Source organism: Aegilops tauschii, chromosome 7, assembly GCF_002575655.3.
Source record: "Aegilops tauschii subsp. strangulata cultivar AL8/78 chromosome 7, Aet v6.0, whole genome shotgun sequence".
Classification (NCBI taxonomy): domain Eukaryota; kingdom Viridiplantae; phylum Streptophyta; class Magnoliopsida; order Poales; family Poaceae; genus Aegilops; species Aegilops tauschii.
This window is the reverse complement of record NC_053041.3, coordinates 87,037,632-87,058,968: the sequence shown is the minus strand read 5'-3', so window position 1 is coordinate 87,058,968 and position 21,337 is coordinate 87,037,632. Positions and strand designations below refer to the sequence as shown.

Here is a 21,337-nt window from a genome sequence, read left to right as displayed (position 1 = left end):
GGATATTCTGCCTGAAGAAAATCTTCCCTTTCCCATGTAGCTTCATCCTCAGTGTGGTTGCTCCACTGGACCTTGAGAAATTTTGTCGTTTTCTGACGGGTCCTCCGTTCAGACTCTTCCAGTATCTTTACTGGCCGCTCTCTGTAGGTGAGGTCCGGTTGCACATCAATGCTTTCATGAGGTACATGCTTCTCCGGGTTACTTACACACTTTCTCAACTGTGAGACGTGGAACACGTCATGGACGTCTGACAGCTCCTTGGGTAGATCTAGTTTGTAGGCCACTGTGCCTCTTCGTGCAATTATACAGAATGGTCCAATAAACCTTGGGGCTAGCTTCCCCTTAATTTTGAACCGTTGCAGACCCCTCATAGGAGACACTCGGAGATATACGAAATCACCGAGTTCAAAGCTGACCTCAAGATGTTTTTGATCGTAATAGCTCTACTGTCGGCTTTGTGTTGTCTTGAGTCTGTCCCTGATCTGTTTAACTTTCTCCTCGGCCTCCTTGAGCATGTCTGGGTCGAAGATACGACTGTCACCTATCTCTGACCAATTCAGTGGGGTACGACACCTCCGTCCGTACAATGCTTCAAATGGTGCCATTTGTAAGCTGGCTTGGTAACTGTTGTTGTAAGCAAACTCGGCGTATGGCAAACTTTCTTCCCAACTGGATCCATAGGTGAGCACACAGGCTCTCAGCATGTCCTCTAGGATTTGGTTCACATGTTCCGTCTGTCCATCAGTCTGAGGGTGGTACGCTGTACTGAAAGCTAGTTGCGTGCCCAGAGCTTGTTGTAAGTGATCCCAGAATTTAGAGACAAATTGGGTGCCTCGGTCGGATATTATAGTCTTTGGGACTCCATGCAAACAAACTATACGTGAGAGATAAATCTTGGCCAGCCTTTGTGTGGAGTAGGTAGTCTTCTCGGGAATGAAATGAGCAACCTTGGTTAGTCGGTCTGTGATGACCCATATGGCGTCATTTCCGCGTTGTGATCGAGGTAGTCCGATGATGAAGTCCATTCCTATCTCATCCCATTTCTACTCCGGTATCCTGTTTGGCTGGAGTAGCCCTGCTGGCTTTTGATGCTCGGCCTTGATGCGCTGACATGAATCGCAACAAGCAATAAATGCGGCTATATCCCTTTTCATACCGTGCCACCAAAATCTCTCCTGAATGTCTTTGTACATTTTGGTTCCTCCAGGGTGGATCGAGTATGGAGCGGTGTGGCTTTCGGTTAGGATTTGTTGCTTGAGTTCCTCAATGTTAGGTACGCAAAGTCTGTCTCCGTACCATAATATTCCTTCACTGTCTGCGACGAACTCTGAAGCCTTACCAAGGTTCATTTTCTTCTTTATACCTTCGATGCTGGGATGTCCCTGCTGAGCCTTCTTAATTTGTTCCACTAGGGTGGGTTGTATCTCCAGATTTGATACGGTGCCCTCAGAGACTAACACCATGTTGAGTCTAGCGAACTCTTGCTGAAGCTCAGGCCTCAAGTTTTGTGGACCGTCGTTGTCCGGGCTGGGGTTCCGACTAAGGGCATCAGCCACTACATTTGCTTTCCCTGGATGGTAGTGAATGCCGACATCATAGTCCTTGACCAATTCCAACCAGCGTCATTGGCGTAAATTTAGCTCTGGCTGTGTGAAAATATATTTAAGGCTCTTATGGTCCGTATATATTTCACAACGATTTCCCAACAGAAAGTGCCTCCACTCCTTGAGTGCATGGATGACTGCTGCTAGCTCCAGGTCATGTGTTGGGTAATTTTCCTCATGTTTCCGCAGTTGCCTGGAGGCATACGCGACAACTTTGCCATCCTGCATTAGCACACATCCGAGGCCCTTTCGGGACGCGTCACAATATACTTCAAAACTCTTGTGTATATCTGGCACAGTTAGGACCGGTGCGGTTGTTAGTTTCTTCTTGAGTTCTTGGAAGCTTTTCTCGCATGCTTCCGTCCAAATAAATTTCTTGTCTTTCTTGAGCAACTGGGTCATCGGTTTCGACACAGTGGAGAACCCTTCAATAAATCTTCTGTAATATCCGGCCATTCCCAGGAAACTCCGCACATCTGTCACGTTGGCGGGTGGTTTCCAGTCAAGTATGGCTTTGATTTTTTCTGGGTCTACGGCCACGCCTTCTTGGTTTAATATATGGCCTAGGAAACCAACTTGCCTTAGCCAAAATTCACACTTGATAATTTGGCGTACAACTGATGTTTCCTTAATTCTCCCAAAACAATTCTGAGATGCTCAGCATGCTCTTCTGGTGTCCTTGAGTAAACCAGAATATCGTCAATGAACACCACAACAAATTTGTCCATGAATTTCATGAACACTTTGTTCATGAGGTGGACGAAATATGTGGGAGGTGATTTTTTTGGGAGGAAGAAGAAGTGTGTGGGTGCAGGCATAAGTGGAGGGGGGCCACCATGGGCCCACGAGGCAGGGGGCGCGCCCTGGACCCTCGTGGCCAGGTGCTTCCTCCCCCTGCTGTGTTCTCAGTGCTAGATATTCTCAAATATTCCAGAAAAAATCATATTAAATTGGCAGGGCATTTGGAGAACTTTTATTTTCGGGGTATTTTTATATTGCACGGATAATTCAGAAAACAGACAGAAAAATACTATTTTTACTTTATTTCAACTAAATAACAGAAAGTAAAAGGAGGGTACAGAAGGTTGTGCTTTCTAGTTTCATCCATCTCATGCTCATCAAAATGATTCCACTAACAAGGTTGATCAGGTCTTGTTAACAAACTCATTCCGACTAACATGGAAACGGAGAAATTTCGAATAACACTATGTTACCTCAACGGGGATATGCACATCCCCAATCATAAGAATATCATATTTTGTTCTTGATAGTAGGAAGAGGAAATTCAAAACCTCCAAAAATAATCGATGGAATTTTTCCAATAGAATTGATACTGTGGATTTGAGGTTGTTTCCTCGGAAAGTGTACCGTATGCTCATTACCATTAACATGAAAAGTGGCATTGCCTTTGTTGCAATCAATAACAGCCCCTGCAGTATTCAAAAAAGGTCTTCCAAGAATAATAGACATACTATCGTCCTCGAGAATATCAAGAATAACAAAGTCCGTCAAAATAGTAACGTTTGCAACCACAACAGGCACATCCTCACAAATACCGACAGATATAGCAGTTGATTTATTAGCCATTTGCAAAGATATTTCAGTACGTGTCAAATTATTCAAATCAAGTCTACGATATAAAGAGAGAGGCATAACACTAACACCGGCTCCAAGATCACATAAAGCAGTTTTAACATAGTTTCTTTTAATGGAGCATGGTATAGTGGGTACCCCTGGATCTCCTAGTTTCTTTGGTATTCCACCCTTAAAAGTATAATTAGCAAGCATGGTGGAAATTTCAGCTTCCGGTATCTTTCTCTTATTAGTAACAATTTCTTTCATATACTTAGCATAAGGATTCATTTTGAGCATATCAGTCAAACGCATACTCAAAAAGATAGGTCTAATCATTTCAGCAAAGCGCTCAAAATCCTCATCATCCTTTTTCTTGGATGGTTCGGGAGGAAAAGGCATGGGTTTCTGAACCAATGGTTCTCTTTCTTTACCATGTTTCCTAGCGACAAAGTCTCTCTTATCATAATGTTGATTCTTTGATTGTGGGTTATCAAGATCAACAGCAGGTTCAATTTCTACATCATTATCATTGCTAGGTTGAGCATCAGCATGAACATCTTCATTAATATTATCACTAGGCTCATGTTCATTACCAGATTGTGTTTCAGCATCAGAAATAGAAATATCATTTGGATTCTCAGGTGGTTCAGCAATAGGTTCACTAGAAGCATGCACAGTCCTATCATTTTTGTTTTTCTTCCTTTTAGAAGGACTAGGTGCATCTAAATTATTTCTCTGAGAATCTTGCTCAATTCTCCTAGGGTGGCCTTCAGGATACAAAGGTTCCTGAGTCATTTTACCAGTTCTAGTAGCCACTCTAACAGCATAGTCATTATTCTTATTATTTAATTCATTGAGCAAATCATTCTGAGCTTTAAGTACTTGTTCTACTTGAGTGGTAACCATAGAAGCATGTTTACTAATGAGTTTAAGTTCACCTTTAACACTAGACATATAATCACCCAAGTGTTCAAGCGTATCGGAATTGTATTTCAATTGTCTACCAAAATAAGCATTGAAGTTTTCTTGTTTGACAATAAAATTATCAAACTCTTCTAAGCATTGTCTAGCAGACTTATAGTGAGGAATACCACCTTCATCAAATCTATAGAGAGAATTTACCTTTACTACCTGTGTCGGGTTATCAAGACCATGAGTTTCTTCAATAGGTGATGGATTAAGATCATATGTTTCTTCAACAGGCGGTAAATTAAGACCATGTATTTCTTCAATAGGAGGTAAATTCTTAACATCTTCGGCTTTAATACCTTTTTCTTTCATAGATTTCTTTGCCTCTTGCATATCTTCAGGACTGAGAAATAGAACACCTCTTTTCTTCGGAGTTGGTTTAGGAATAGGCTCAGGAGCTGGCTCAGGAAGTGTCCAATTATTTTCATTGGTCAACATATTATTTAATAGAATTTCAGCTTCATCCGGTGTTCTTTCCCTGAAAACAGAACCACCACAACTATCCAGGTAATCTCTGGAAGCATCGGTTAGTCCATTATAAAAGATATCAAGTATTTCATTTTTCTTAAGAGGGTCATCAGGCAAAGCATTAAGTAGTTGGAGAAGCCTCCCCCAAGCTTGTGGGAGACTCTCTTCTTCAATTTGCACAAAATTGTATATATCCCTTAAAGCAGCTTGTTTCTTATGAGCAGGGAAATATTTAGCAGAGAAGTAATAAATCATATCCTGGGGACTACGCACACAACCAGGATCAAGAGAATTAAACCATATCTTAGAATCACCCTTTAACGAGAACGGAAATATTTTAAGGATATAAAGATAGCGAGATTTCTCATCATTAGTGAACAGGGTGGCTATATCATTTAATTTTAGTAAGATGTGCCACAACAGTTTCAGATTCATAACCACAGAAAGGATCAGACTCAACCAAAGTAATTATATCAGGATCAACAGAGAATTCATAATCCTTATCAGTAACACAGATAGGTGAAGTAGCAAAAGCAGGGTCAGGTTTCATTCTAGCATTAAGAGATCGCTGCTTCCATTTAGCTAATAATTTCTTAAGATCACTTCTATCATTGCAAGCAAGAATGGCTCTAGCAGATTCTTCATCCAGAACATAACCCTCAGGCACAACAGGCAATTCATATTTATTAGGGGGAGAGTCTTCATCATCACTATCTTCAATATTATCAGTTTCAATAATTTCATTCTCTCTAGCCCTAGCAAGTTGTTCATCAAGAAATTCACCAAGTGGCACATTAATATCAAGCATAGAAGTAGTTTCATCATAAGTATCATGCATATAAGAAGTGGCACCATCAATAACATGCGACATATCAGAATTAATAGCAGGCGCAGGTTTAGGTGTCGCAAGCTTACTCAAAACAGAAGGTGAATCAAGTACAGAGCTAGATGGCAGTTCCTTACTTCCCTTCGTAGTTGCGGGATAAATTTTTGTTTTCACGTCTTTCAAGTTCTTCATAGTGACCAGCAGACATAAATCCCAAGTGACTCAAAGAATAGAGCTATGCTCCCCGGCAACGGAGCCAGAAAATAGTCTTGATAACCCACAATTATAGGGGATCACAACAGTTTTTGAGGGTAGAGTATTCAACCCAAGTTTATTGATTCGACACAAGGGGAGCCAAAGAATATTCTCAAGTATTAGTAGTTGAGTTGTCAATTCAACCACACCTGGATAACTTAGTATCTGCAGCAAAGTATTTAGTAGAAAAGTAATATGGAAGTAACGGTAACAGTAGCAAAAGTAATATTTTTGGGTTTTGTAGTGATTGTAACAGTAGCAACGGAAAAGTAAATAAGCGAAGAACAATATGTGAAAAGCTCGTAGGCATTGGATCGGTGATGGAGAATTATGCCGGATGCGGTTCATCATGTAACAGTCATAACATAAGGTGACACAGAACTAGCTCCAATTCATCAATGTAATGTAGGCATGTATTCCGAATATAGTCATACGTGCTTATGGAAAAGAACTTGCATGACATCTTTTGTCCTACCCTCCCGTGGCAGCGGGGTCCTAATGGAAACTATGGGATATTAAGGCCTCTTTTTATTAGAGTACCGGAACAAAGCATTAACACAAAGTGAATACATGAACTCCTCAAACTATGGTCATCACCGGGAGTGGTCCCGATTATTGTCACTCGGGGTTGCCGGATCATAACACATAGTAGGTGACTATAGACTTGCAAGATAGGATCAAGAACTCACATATATTCATGAAAACATAATAGGTTCAGATCTGAAATCATGGCACTCGGGCCCTAGTGACAAGCACTAAGCATAGCAAAGTCATAGCAACATCAATCTCAGAACATGGTGGATACTAGGGATCAAACCCTAACAAAACTAACTCGATTACATGATAAATCTCATCCAACCCATCACCGTCCAGCAAACCTACGATGGAATTACTCACGCACGGCGGTGAGCATCATGAAATTGGTGATGGAGGATGGTTGATGATGACGACGGCGACGGATTCCCCTCCCCGGAGCCCCGAACGGACTCCAAATCAGCCCTCCCGAGAGGTTTTAGGGCTTGGCGGCGGCTCCGTATCGTAAAACGCGATGAATCCTTCTCTCTGATTTTTTTCCCCCGAAAGTGAATATATGGAGTTGGAGTTGAGGTCGGTGGAGCGTCAGGGGGCCCACGAGGCAGGGGGGCGCGCCCCCACCCTCGTGGACAGGTGGAGGCCCCCCTGACGTGGATTCTTCTTCCAGTATTTTTAATATTTTTCCAAAAATATGTTCCGTGGAGTTTCAGGTCATTCCGAGAACTTTTGTTTCTGCACATAAATAACACCATGGAAAGTCTGCTGAAAATAGCTACAGTCCGGGTTAGTTCCATTCAAATCATGCAAGTTAGAGTCCAAAACAAGGGCAAAAGTGTTCGGAAAATTAGATACGACAGAGACGTATCAGTGGCCTTGGCGCCGAGTCCGACGGCGGCGCGGCGAACTAGTTGCTTGTGTCCTCGTCATTGTTCATTGCAATCGCCATGGCACTGTGTGTTATGAGTAGCTATTAAGTATTAATCATATCCCATGCAGGCAACCAAACAACATGCACTAGTATGAGCACAACCAATTCGAGCAACCAAACACAATGCGTAGAGACGTCGCTACTATACAGGAAAAGGGGATGCAGGCAACCAATCAACATGCAGATAATGGTTTTTTGCCCGCAAATGCTCAGCCAGGCCCAACTGGGACAAGTATGCAAAGTGGCAGAAAATGGCAATAAATATAGTCCTCTATGATACCAACATATGATACTATACATTATGGATGTAGTATTGTTAAATTGTGATCCAAATTCTACCGTATTGGACTAGACGTAGTACATACGGTGTGGGCCTTTGCGTTGGTACGGACGCGTACGAATACAACTCGTTTACTTGTCCTCCAAGGACTCCCATGTATTGCCCTCATATATACCCCATGTAGTCGCACCTCAGACGGTCTGTCGTCTCGTGCTTGTAATACTCCTCCATCATAGTGATTGCGCCTTCGTGCGTCCGTGGTTTTCTCTCGTAAGGGTTTCCACGTAAAAATTCGTGTCTCTTTGTCTCGTTTATTTCTCGTTATTATCTAGCAAGTGGTATACAGAGCCAAGTTTCAGATACGAGATTTTTGAGACGAGGGAATTAGGGTTGCGTGTCACCGCCGCCCCTGCATGTGATCTGTCAATCCGTGGGCAGATCGATTTCTGCTGCCGCCGTTGAAACCGAGATCGACAGGAGTTCCCACGACGTGCAAATCACCCAAGCTGCAGTCGTTTTTTGTCCGATTCCGCCAAGTTGCCCACGTACAGGCTACAAGTTCCGAGGACATCAACCGTGGCTGTTGGTGCAACTTCCGCCGAAGCCAAATTCATCTACTCGAGGACAGGAGTACTATTCGAGTACTACTTGTTCCCATCACGTCAACTCATCAAGCATCAAGTCTGTTGTGAGGGCTACTAGTTCATATTTCTTTTCCCTTCGACTGCTACGTCCACTAGCGGATACTACCAGGTGCTACTGTTCCTTGCTCAATTTGATTTGCATATTTAAATTCTGTCAAGAATTTTTTCTACCGGCTTGTACTACTTTGTGCACAGTTTTTTATCAACTCATGGCTTCCATGAAGTACGATCTTCCGCTGCTGGATCGTGACACAAGGTTTACCCTATGGCAAGTCAAGATGCGGGCGTTATTGGCACAGTCCAACTATGATGAAGCACTGGACATTTTTGGGAAGAATAGAATTCAGGACTGGACTAATGAGGAGAAAAGAATTGATTGTAAGGCTTCCTCACAAATTCAACTCCATTTGCATAATAATATTTTGCAGGAAGTTTTGAGCGAGAAAACAGCCGCCGCTCTATGGTTAAAGCTGGAAGGGATTTGCATGACTAAAGATCTCACCAGCAAGATGCATCTGAAGCAAAAATTATTCCTGCACAGGTTACCCGAGGGAGGTAATGTTTTGAATCATATTTCAGAATTTAAAGAGATCATATCTGATCTAGCTGCTATGGAGGTTAAGTATGAAGAGGAAGATACTGCTTTAATGTTACTTTGTTCACTGCCAAGTTCTTATACCAATTTTAGAGACACTATATTATACAGTCACGATACTCTCACACTTAATGAAGTTTATGAAGCTTTGAACTCTAAGGAGAATATGAAATTAATGGTGCCTCATGATGGTTCGAGTTCATCCCAAGCCGAGGGATTATTTGTTCGTGGCAGGACAAAGGAGAAGAACTCCAATAATGGAAACAGAGGCAAAAGTAAGAACGGCCACAGGGGCCGGTCGCAATCCAGAGACAAGAAATATTGCAGATATTGCAAGAGAGACGGGCATGACATCTCAGAGTGTTTCAAGTTGCAGAACAAGGAAAAGAGAAAAGGTAACAAACAAGGTGAAAATTCTGCTAACGTTGCTCGTGATGATATTTCCGATGATGCTCTTGTCGTTATTGCTGGATGTGCTGAGACCAATGATGAGTGGGTACTTGACACGGCATGCATTTTTCATATGTGTCCACATAGAGATTGGTTTAATACTTTTGATTCCATTACTTCTGATGGTTCCGTTTTGGGTTTTGATAATTCACCTTGCAAGATTGAAGGCATAGGTTCTATTCGAATCAAGATGTTTGATGGCATAATCAGAACTTTGACAGATGTTCAGTATATTCCGAAGATGAAGAGAAATATTATTTCTATGAGTGCCCTTGATGCAAAGGGGTACAAGTATTCAGGTGGAGATAGTGTTTTGAAGGTCACCAAAGGATCCCTTGTTGTGATGAAAGGTGACTTAAGTTCAACCAATGGTCTATATTACCTTCGAGGTTCTACCGTTTCAGGTAACGCTACTCCGGTTATTTCAAAGAATTCTGATTGTGATGCTGCTAACCTTTGGCATATGCGTCTTGGACATATGCGTGAACTTGGTTTGGCAGAGTTAAATAAGAGAGGTCTTCTTGATGGATATGAACCTAGTAAATTGAAATTTTGTGAGCATTGTATCTTCGGCAAGCACAAGAGGGTGAAGTTCAACACTTCGACTCATACAACTGAAGGTATTCTTGATTATGTCCATTCTGATTTATGGGGACCATCTCGCAAGAAGTCACTAGGTGGTGCTAGTTACATGCTGACTATTATTGATGATTATTCGAGAAAAGTTTGGCCTTATTTCTTGAAGCATAAATATGAAGCATTCTCAGCATTTAAGGAGTGGAAGATTATGATTGAGAGACAAACTGAAAAGAAGGTAAAGATACTTCGCACTAATAATGGTATGGAATTCTGTTCTAAGCAATTTAAAAATTATTGCAAGTCTGAAGGCATTGTCAGACATTACACTGTTCCTTATACTCCTCAACAAAACGGCGTTGCTGAGCGTATGAACAGGACCATTATTTCCAGGGCCCGTTGCATGTTGTCCAATGCAGGTTTGCATAGGCGTTTTTCGGCTGAGGCCGCTTCCATTGCTTGTTATCTCATTAACCGTTCACCAATCTATTGCTCTTAATAAGAAAACTCCAATTGAGGTATGGTCTGGTTCACCTGCTGATTATTCACAGTTGAGAGTTTTTGGTTGCACTGCTTATGCTCATGTTGATAATGGAAAGTTGGAACCTAGGGCTGTTAAGTGCATCTTTCTTGGTTATAAGTCTGGTGTTAAAGGTTTTAAATTGCGGAATCCTGAAACCCAGAAGGTTGTTATTAGCAGAAATGTTATCTTTAATGAATCTGCTATGTTACATGATGTTTCATCTACTAATGTTCCCGTTGAGAGTGAACAACAGCCTATTGTTCAGGAGCCTACTGTTCAGGTGGAGCATGTTATTGATTCAGGTGATACATCTGGTAATGAAATTGTTGATGCACATGATGAACCCGTCGTTAATGATGATCATGTCACTCCCACTCCAAATCAGCCTATTGTTCCGCCCAGTTGGAATCTCGCACGTGACAGAGTTTGACGGGGTATTAATAAACCTGACAGGTTAATGAAGAGTGCAATATTTTTTCTTTTGCTTTATCTGTTGCAGAAGAAATTGAAGGTAATGCTGAGCCTTCTTCATATTACGAGGCTATTATTTCTGGTGATAGTAATAAGTGGATGACTGATATGCATGATGAGATGGAATCACTTGAAAAGAATGGCACTTGGGATTTAGTAAGATTACCTAGAGAGAAGAAACCTATTCGTTGCAAGTGGGTTTTCAAGAGAAAAGAAGGTGTTTCTCCTAATGATGAGACAAGATATAAAACAAGGTTAGTTGCTAAAGGTTACAGTCAGATTCCAGGTATTGACTATACCGAAGTCTTTTCTCCTGTTGTGAAGCATAGCTCTATTCGCACTTTACTCAGTATTGTTGCCATGCATGATCTTGAGCTTGAACAATTGGATGTTAAAACTGCTTTTTTACATGGAGAATTAGAAGAGGATATTTATATGGAACAACCTGAAGGTTTTGTTATTCCTCGAAAAGAAAAACTTGTCTGTAAGTTAAAGAAATCACTTTATGGATTGAAGCAATCCCCTAGACATTGGTACAAGAGATTTGACACCTTTATGTTCTCTCAAGGTTTCAAAAGGTCTAATTATGATAGTTGTGTTTATTTGAAAACTGTCAATGGTTCAACTATTTATTTGCTTCTTTATGTTGATGATATGCTTATTGCTGCAAAGAGTATGTCAGATATTAATGAACTAAAAAAGCAATTGAGAATGAATTTGAGATGAAGGATTTGGGTGCAGCAAAGAAAATACTTGGTATGGAAATATCCAGAGATAGACCGTCTGGAAAAGTATATCTAAGTCAGAAGGGATATATTGATAAAGTTCTTTGTCGTTTTAATATGCATAATGCCAAGCCGGTAAGTACTCCGTTAGCTGCACACTTCAAATTATCATCAGCTTTATGTCCTAAGTCAGATGAAGATATTGAGTACATGTCTAGAGTTCCCTATTCGAGTGCAGTTGGTTCACTTATGTATGCCATGGTTTGTTCTCGTCCTGATTTATCATATGCATTGAGTGTTGTCAGTAGATACATGGCTAATCCTGGAAAAGAGCATTGGAAAGCAGTTCGGTGGATTTTCAGATACTCGCGAGGTACTTCTAATGCTTATTTACAGTTTGGGAAAACTGAAGATGGACTTGTTGGTTTTGTTGATTCTGATTTTGCTGGTGATTTGGATAAGAGAAGATCACTCACAGGTTATGTTTTCATCATTGGTGGTTGTGATGTGAGTTGGAGAGCAACTTTGCAGTCTATTGTGGCTTGTTCGACTACTGATGCCGAGTATATGGCTTTTTCCGAGGCATGCAAAGAAGCTATCTGGTTGAGAGGTTTGTACACTGAGCTTTATGGAGATTCATCTTGCCCTACCGTATTTTCTGACAGTCAAAGTGCCATATATCTTACAAAGAATCCAATGTATCATGAGAGGACAAAGCACATTGATGTCAGATTTCATTATATTCGAGATGTTGTTGCTGAAGGCGATTTGAAGGTATGCAAGATATATACTCATGATAATCCTGCTGATATGATGATAAAACCAGTTCCTACCAATAAGTTTGAGCTCTGCTCAGGCTTAGTTGGTATTTCTCACTAGTCCTATGGACTTTGACGCACAAGGTGTTTATGCTGATTTGGATGGAGTTATTCACTTTCTTCGACTACTGGAGGGAATTTGGCTCAAGGTGGAGATTGTTAAATTGTGATCCAAATTCTACCGTATTGGACTAGACGTAGTACATACGGTGTGGGCCTTTGCGTTGGTACCGACGCGTACGAATACAACTCGTTTACTTGTCCTCCAAGGACTTCCATGTATTGCCCTCATATATACTCCATGTAGTCGCACCTCAGACGGTCTGTCGTATCGTTCTTGTAATACTCCTCCATCATAGTGATTGCGCCTTCGTGCGTCCGTGGTTTTCTCCCGCAAGGGTTTCCACGTAAAAATCCATGTCTCTTTGTCTCGTTTATTTCTCGTTATTATCTAATAAGTAGTATACACTAGTATATATTATATGCATGATACTAGCTAGTGCCGGCCGGACGATCGAGTCAATTAACTAACCGGCATAATACTTGTCATGCGCGCTAGTTTGGCGGTCGAATCTCTACTTTCGGTGGAGAGATCGGCTCGGTGCAAGTGCAACGCACGGAGAGGCTGGTTGCGACGTAAACTGAAATGCTTTCAGCTTTTGAAGGATACGGCAGGCATAGACATAGACGGCTCTCTTTCATCAAGAATGTGCAGTTCGCTGTACGTGGCTCCTACTTCCTCCGTCCGAAAATACTTGGTATCAGAATGAACAAAAAGAGATGTATCTAAAACTAAAATACATCTAAATACATTTCCTTTTATTTATTTTAATGACAAGTATTTTCGGATGGAGGGAGTACTAGTTATCTACCTTTGTTCGGTGGTCTCGGCTCCTTTTGTTTTTGGCGAGTCGGTGGTGTGGACTTATTTTTTTCCCTCCTCCAAGAAAAGGCGGCTAGGGTTTCTGCCTCCCGTTGGCGGCGCCGCCGATCTCCCACGTCTCCTGTGGCCTTAGGGCTATGGGTGCGCGGTGGATCCTGGCCCTTGCCGGCGGGAGGGCTCCGTTTTCAGGTGCTTCTTCAAGTTTTGTTACGATTTATGTCCTGCTCAAGAAGACGAGATGGCGGCGGCTTCTTGAAGATGGAATAAGGTTCTCCCCGCCTAGCCCCTGTCCCAATGGTGTGTCTAGCATCGTCGGAGGGCGTGTGGAGGTGTGTCTCCGGCGGATCTCGCGAGATTTGATCGGTGGTTGTCTTTGGTGGATTCGCTCGGATCCGGTCTTTGTTCGTCTTTGTTCATGTGTCTTCGGGTTGGATGCTTCCGATCTAAAATTCTCTTCATCGGCGGCGGTTGCTATTCTAGGGCGTTGGTCCTATGGGATCTTAGCACGACGACTTCCCGACTGTCTACTACAACAAGTTGTGCCCGGCTCTGGCGAGGGAGGGGCGATGACGGCGGCGCTCCTTCGGCTCGCTTCAGTGCTTGTAGTCGTCGCTAGGTGGTCTATGAATCGAAGGGCCCTTGGCCGATCTTTATTAGAAAGAAAGCAAGCAGTACAAGAACAAACAGTCTAGGCGGGTTAGACTGAATACAGGGTAGGACATAGGTGGTCTATGAATCTGGATGTAATTTTTATTATTTCTGGTGTTCATTGTACTGCCGTGATTGAAGATGAATAGATCAATAATTTCCAAAAAAAAAAAAGGATGAACGCTGGTCTGGACTTGATACTACGTACCAGCCTCGATCCTTTGTACCAAAGGTTCAATGGAACAGCTGCAGCTAGCACAAAGAAGTCAATCTAGCTGAGAGTTAAAAACCTGATCCTGATTGGCAAGGGTGTTTCTAGAGTCTAGGGTTCGATTAGATATGGCTGTTGTGTGCATCATTTCATGTGTCCCTTTGATGTTTCAAAGATATATTCGATGAGATGGCACATGCACCCGTCAAATGAGCCACGCAATCCGGTGCCTAAATCCCGACTGATTAAGCTACTAGCTACCCAATCATGGCGGTAATAGCATCCATATTGCGCTTTCACCGGCCGTGCCGTGTCATACGGAAACTGATCCATGGCACTACTTGGAGTAGAAAGCATTCATACCAGGCACATTTTTCCTTTTGCTAGCGAGTGGAAATTGACGTTGCACTACGCCCAAACTTTTGACAAACAACACCCTGTGTAATTACCCTGTCCCCCCTCAGAAATTTGCACGTGCATGCATGTACACATGCATGGATGCATGTGTACGTTGAGTAAACTGTAGTGTAGGGACGTGATAGACACGCACCAGTTCTCTACTGCTACAGTATGAGAGAGCCCGCAGAGGAGTGGGCAAGCATGCACGGTGTCCATAGTCTATGCAGATCGATGCTCCACGTAATGGGTCGGACACACTGTCGCATGTACTGTGACTGACTGGAGTGGGCGAAGCATGGACGAGTTGCTTGTCTCCCTTAACTTGGGGGCATGCGCTGCGCCCATGTGGGGAACGTCCGCACCGGCGCACACTGCATTTCTTTTCCGCCTTTCTCTGCTAGCTCTTAACCTTGTATGCTAAGTACAAGTGCTAGCTCTTAATCATATTCCATTAGGGTAACCAAACAGCATGTAGTTGTATGCGCCGAGACAATGCAGGCAACCAAATAAAATGCCAAAGTTGATCCCCTAGTGCAGGCAGTCCATATACAGGCAACCAATCAACTTGCAAATGTCGCATATAAAGCTGTTTTTCGAGAGCCAGACTAAGTGGAGAAGAGTGTGCAGTGCAGATATTGTAGCCTAAGGCAACCAAACACGCCCCAAGGTGATTCAGATGTACGAGAGGAGCCAGGGCGGCATGGTTGCTGCCGTGGTCGCGACCCATATGCGGTCACCTACGAGGACGCGGATGGGGACTGGATGCTCGTAGGAGACGCACCGTGGGAGTAAGTCGTGGTTTCATTTCCCTGTCTATGCATTGAATCCGGTTGAGCAACAAAATCGTTGGCGCGGCGACTAACAAAGTTATCGAATCGATCGATCTCTTGCAGGGAGTTTGCCAGGACGGCCAAACGGCTCAAGATACTGCTCGTGCAACCGACTGCAGTACTTGTCATTGCTAGTTGATTTTGGGTGTCATGGATCTCCACCGGCCGGCGTGTGCGACTAGTTAGTTTTAGCTCAATTAACTAGCAGTGTGCCCGTGTGTTTGCAACGGATACAAAGGTAGAATAATACATGTTCACAAACTTAAAGGAAAAACACTCTAATTTTGGTGTGTGTCTCTATATATATATATATATATATATATATATATATATATATATATATATATATATATATATATATATATATATATATATATATCACTAAAAATATATTACGTTTCACTCAAAATATATTCCTCGGGCTGTTTTAATGAGGTGAGGGAGGGATGTTGTTAGTTTCAAGATACTAAGGAGCTTTCTGCAAATTGGAGCAGAGAAGTGGAGTATTGTTGCAAAAATGCCACAACTGACCTCACAATCGTTAGATGCAGATCTAATGGTTAGAAATTACGGATGGCAGACACATCATCATCACCAACTGAGTCTTTTAAAAGTGTAGAGATAATTTTTGTACATGTTGCGGTCACGTCGACAAGTATATGGAACCTTTTGAGTTTCTCTCTCTGGTCCAATGTTTAATATTTCGGCAACAGAACAAATTCGGTCTTCACCAGAGCGTCGGAAAATTATTTCAGAACTTGATCCAACGAAATTTACTCATAATGGATGTTGACCAAATTTGAATTTTGCTTCAAAATAGAGAATATCACCCGAAATTTTGAGTTACAAATATCCCGATTTACGCGGAAATTACCAAAATATTGGAAAATTCGTTCAGTTTTTGAACCATGCTCCTTTCTTTAGAGTTAACTGCACTACTGCCCAAAACCTCCTTTACACATGCTGTGCATAAATCCGTCGTCCAAGTTGCCTCTAGATTTGTAGCATATGCCCATATGACATACTAGTATTGGTATCTAGCTAGCGTGTCACACTCTCTGTGTGTTACTAGTATAACCATGTGCATACTCTCTGTGTTACTATTAAGTAATATAAAGATTGCAGTGCTCGAATATCTCCTTGTAAAACAAGGGCATTGGTTTTTTGAAATTCAAAAATTTAAATCTTTGATCAAGTTTATAAAAACAACAATATACCTCTGTTGATTAATATAAGGCGTATATAAATAAACTATGGAAAATACATTTAATGATGGATGTAATGACACTGATTTTGTATTGTACTGTAGATGTAAATATTAGTTTTAACAAACTTCTTCAAACATTGAGCCGTTTGATTTTTTTTTCTTCAAAACAACACACCTTAGGAAGCGAGATCAACTTTCACATATTTAAATTGTTTCAGTAAAGTTCTAGATCTAATTCACAACTTTTCCAACAAAATTTAATTGTTTAAGAAATATCAAATTCACATGATTCAAACAACACAAATGTTGGTAATTTTTACATAAGATTCAATAATTAGTTCTGTCTCTTTTCATTCGATTTTCAGAAACATTTTGACCAAATTCAGTTTCTACAGTTTTCTTTCAATGGTTTTCAGAAGCATTCCACAGACAATTCACATAAACTTAATTTTAAAAAATGAATGTTCAGTGGCATTACGGAACCATCATAAAGACTCTCCACAGAAATTTAACAGGCATGTTTCCGTGGAATTTCAGAACTACTTCAATGACATCCGAGAGGCATTTCACCGATGAACTCAAACCGATTTGTAGAACCAAAATGAAATTTCGGAAATATTCCAAAACAACAGAAGTACAACCAAACTGTACGTTGGAGACCGTTGTTGTAGTGGTGCTTGTATGTTCTGGACATGGCGACTAAAGAACTTCTCCAGATCAAAAAAATATCATTGTCCAGCTTGGTGAACCTCACCAAAATCGACCTAAAATCATGCATGAAAACTGAACAAATAATTTATCAGGAAAGAACTGTAGAAGGTGGAGAGGTTGGATCTAGACACCTCTCACGGCACGACTTGTAGTTCATTGCCATCGATAACGCCGCTCACCCTCTTCGCCAATCTTGGAATGAAGCTTGGTTATCATATCATGCTAACAAGCCACTGGTGGGCAAACGAGATAGCGCCGCACCCACCGGTGCCACCACACCACACCTCACTCCTGCTTCCCGCTCCCGCCTTGCTCTTCTCCCACCCGAGAGAGAGAGAGAGAGAGAGAGAGAGAGAGAGAGAGAGAGAGAGAGAGAGAGAGAGGTGCATATGTGCGCTGCATATTAGAGGGGTGACACACGAAAATAGGAGGAATACATCTTTCTCCTCTCATACTCCCTCCATCCTGAATTATTTGTCGCGGAAATACATAGAAAAATGGATGTATCTAGAACTAAAAATACGTCTAGATATATCCATTTCGGCGAGAAGTAATTCAGGACGGAGGTAGTATTATTTTCAGATAAGAAAAAAAGATTGAAGTACACACTGCATGCATATATAGATGAAGATGAATGCACCGGCAGACACTGTGGGCATGACATGATACCACCTAGTTCTGAGGGCTCCATGGTACGCATTTGGGCGCAGAACACTCCTTCTGGCAGGTTTCCCGGCACTGCTGCCCCAGCCCGTATCGGCAGAGGTCGCAGTATCGGGTGGTGCAGGGGCTGACGCACGAAGGGCTAGGGTCGAAGTTGCACTCGTCGCAGCTGCCGGTGCAGTTGTTTGCTTTCTTGCAGCCCTCGATCACGTCCATCTTGCAGGAGTTGCATGCATACTCAACCCCGTCGCAGTAGCTGCTGCAGTTCGAGGCAATGGAGGCTTCACATGGTGAGTAGCACTGCGAAAAACAGTCGTTGCACGATATCGTTGGCCCAGGCCCAGGCCCCGGCGCCGGTGCCAGAGGTGGTGGTGGTGGTGGTGGTGTGGGTGTTGGCGGCGGTGGGGCTGCCGGCGCCGGCGCCTGAGGGTGACCGCAGCGCCCCAAAGAAGGCGCAACCAGCATGGCGAGAATGGCGGCGACGGCGGCTGCCTTGAGAGCGAGAGCGGCTGAACGCGGAGCCATTATTGTGGCGTGGACTGTGCTGTGCACGCAAGGCTAACTAAGTTTGCGAGGAAGATATAGACATTAGCAAGAGGACTGTGTACGCAGATGAAATGCGATGTCTTACTAGTGCACATAGTACGACGCTATTTGTAGGCACTGAAGATTTGAATCGTGGGTATAACTTGTACTATCTTGTACGTACTGAATATATAGATGGAGTGCAGATCCGGGTAGCTAGCTAAAAAGTGCACGAAGTTGGAAGCTGAGATCTGCATTGACATCTTACGAGTTGACTTCATTTATGAGAAGTTGAGATCTTACAAAGCTGACTTCATTTATGACAAGTCAGACATCTTACAAATTGTAGTACTCCCTCTGTTTTTATTTACTCCGCATATTAGTTTTTGGTTAAAGTCAAGCTTTACAAACTTTGACAAAGTTTATAGACAAAAATATTAACATATATAATAACAAATCAATATCATTTGATTCGTGGTTGAATGTACTTCCACATCATATAGATTTGCTATGCTAAATATTTATATTCATTTCTATAAATTTGGTCAAACTTTACAAAGTTTGACTTCAGTCAACTCTAATATGCGGAGTAAATAAAAACGAGGGAGTATTATTACTTCCTCCGTTTGGGTTTATTAGACCCCCTCATAATTTGAGCCAAAATTGACTATACATTTCCGTAGTAACATACTACCTCCGTCATGGTTTGTCCTGATTGGTCCCCATCGTATTTTGTGTCAAATTTTGACCATAGATTTAACTAACAAAATGTTAATGCATATCTTAAAAAAAATATCACTGGAAACTATGTTCAAAATTCAACGATATAATTTTTTGTGACATGCATTAACATTTTTTTAGTTAAATCTTTAGTCAAAATTTGGCACAAAAAACAAAGGGGGCCAATAAACCAGGACGGAGGTAGTATAAGTTATATGCAGAAAGAGTGGTATCGCTGTAAACTTCATGCCAATACAAGTCAGTAATATAATTTTATGACATACCGATATTTTGCAAATCAAATATACGGTCGAATTAAACCCAAAATACAATACAAGGGTCTAGTACTCACTTTAACTGGTTAAGTTGGGTTAAATTAACATCAGTGAAGGAGAGAAAACTGAATTACATGAGAATGTACTGAGTCACGATGGCTATTTTTCTTCTTCTTTTTTTGAAAAGACACCCTTAGGGACATCTTATAACTGACATTTCTCAAGGAAATAGAATAGACAAAGCAATGGGCAAAAAAAGACACGAAAAGACCAGCAAAAATGGCGAGTATAAGCAGATGTCTGATTGTTTTTTTTTTGAAATGGTCACCAGGGGAAAGCTCCCTGCCTGAATATATTTCAAAAGTTATCAAGTGTTAAGAGTTCGCGGGTTTAGAGAGGAGAGAAACTCATGTCACAGGCCGGCGTGGCCCTTGAGAGTTTCGGACATAAGCCGATGGGTCCAAACAATGAAGTCATCTAGAATAGTTTTAACATAACTACTTGCATCGATCTCAAGGCTTTGAAAGACTTTCTTGTTCCTTGCATCCCAAATCTTTCAGAGAATTAGAAGGAACATGAAGGAGCTACCCCTGGGCAGCGTGGCTCCGATAGTGTTGTGCGCAAGAGATCTCCAATCGGCTTGAAAAGAGAATGGATACCGATTGCCCGCTAAATCCTGTGAGCTGCCGGACACGAGAAAAAGAGATGTGCACGGTCCTCCACCGTGTGAGGGCATCTTAGGCAAGCATCCGTGTCTAGAATGTTTTTCTTGTGCAAGTCTTTCCTTGCGTTGAGACGATCAAGATAGAACAGCCACCCGAAGATCATTACATTTTTCGGGACCCTGGAATCCCAAATATCAACAATGACTGGGTTCTTCGCAAAAGAAAAAGAAAAACAATGACTGGGTTACCGTGCAACACTCAGCCTAGAGTGGATGGATGCTCGTTCCAAACGAGTCAGCAGCTTAATTACTGTCCACCGGACATGCGATGCACACAATGCTGGCTTGTTCGTGTATACTCAGTTTGTTTTCTGCATTCCAGCCCATTGTATCTTGTGGTTTGTTCGTGTATACTCAGTTTTTTTCTGCGTCAAGAAAACAAATACTTACTTTGGGTTTCTGCTTTGTTCTCGAATGTTTTGCATTGAAATAAAAGACGGATTTGCTTTGAGCGTCGATGGGGATGTAGCTCAGATGGTAGAGCGCTCGCTTAGCATGCGAGAGGTATGGGGATCGATACCCCACTTCTCCAATTTTTAATTTTTAACTTTTTGTCTTGGGCGGAGCGGCGGCATATATCGTGTGTGTGCATGTGCAATGCCGACCATGGTGAATAACCTGTCCGTGATCCGCTGCTGCCATCAGATTTCACCATCCTGCGCGGTGGCTGCACGTCCAACACGGCAGCAGGGTCGGCGTTCAGCGTTCTTCATTGGTAGACGAGGCTGCCCGGCGCTCGCAAGTGAGGTCCATGCCATCCTCACTGGCAGCCACTTGACTCCGAAGTCGCCGCGCTGCAGCTCAAAGCGGTCGCGATGCTGCTCCCCGCTGGACCTGTTGTCGTACGTTTACATTTCGTTGAATACCTTGTGCGCGTCCGTCGTGTTTTTCTTTCAAAGAAAACCCATAAAAAATATTTCAGGGGGCTAGTTGTGAAAAGGAAAATAATGGGTACATTCAGTTGTGAATGATGTGCACCTCGAACTCAAGTTATGTGACCCACTGTATTTGAGAGTGGTGTGACTAAAGCGCACCTATCAAACAAGTCGTGTGACCGCAATGCTATTTACTTATGACTCACTTGTTACATTATTATCCATATGGCAGCTAATCTTTTTATGTTCAAAAACATAAGGGGTAGGCAACAACTTGGATAAATCTTGCTACATTCAGAAACTCTGTAGTTTTTGGTTCCATGTTCTGAAGATTGTCTCCAAGCAGGGACGGAGCCAGGATTCTAACATAGGGAGGGCGAGCTTTTGCCTCTAATGTGGGTACTGGTGAAAAGAATCATGCAGCG

The 21,337-nt window shown here is 42.3% G+C and overlaps 1 non-coding gene across 1 annotated transcript; it reads left to right on the top strand.

Annotated features, from left to right (window-relative positions):
• The first annotated feature begins 20,496 nt into the window (after window positions 1-20,496).
• TRNAA-AGC (transfer RNA alanine (anticodon AGC)) lies at window positions 20,497-20,569 on the top strand. The gene has a single exon. It is a non-coding gene; the product is annotated as a tRNA-Ala (tRNA).
• Window positions 20,570-21,337: the final 768 nt, after the last annotated feature.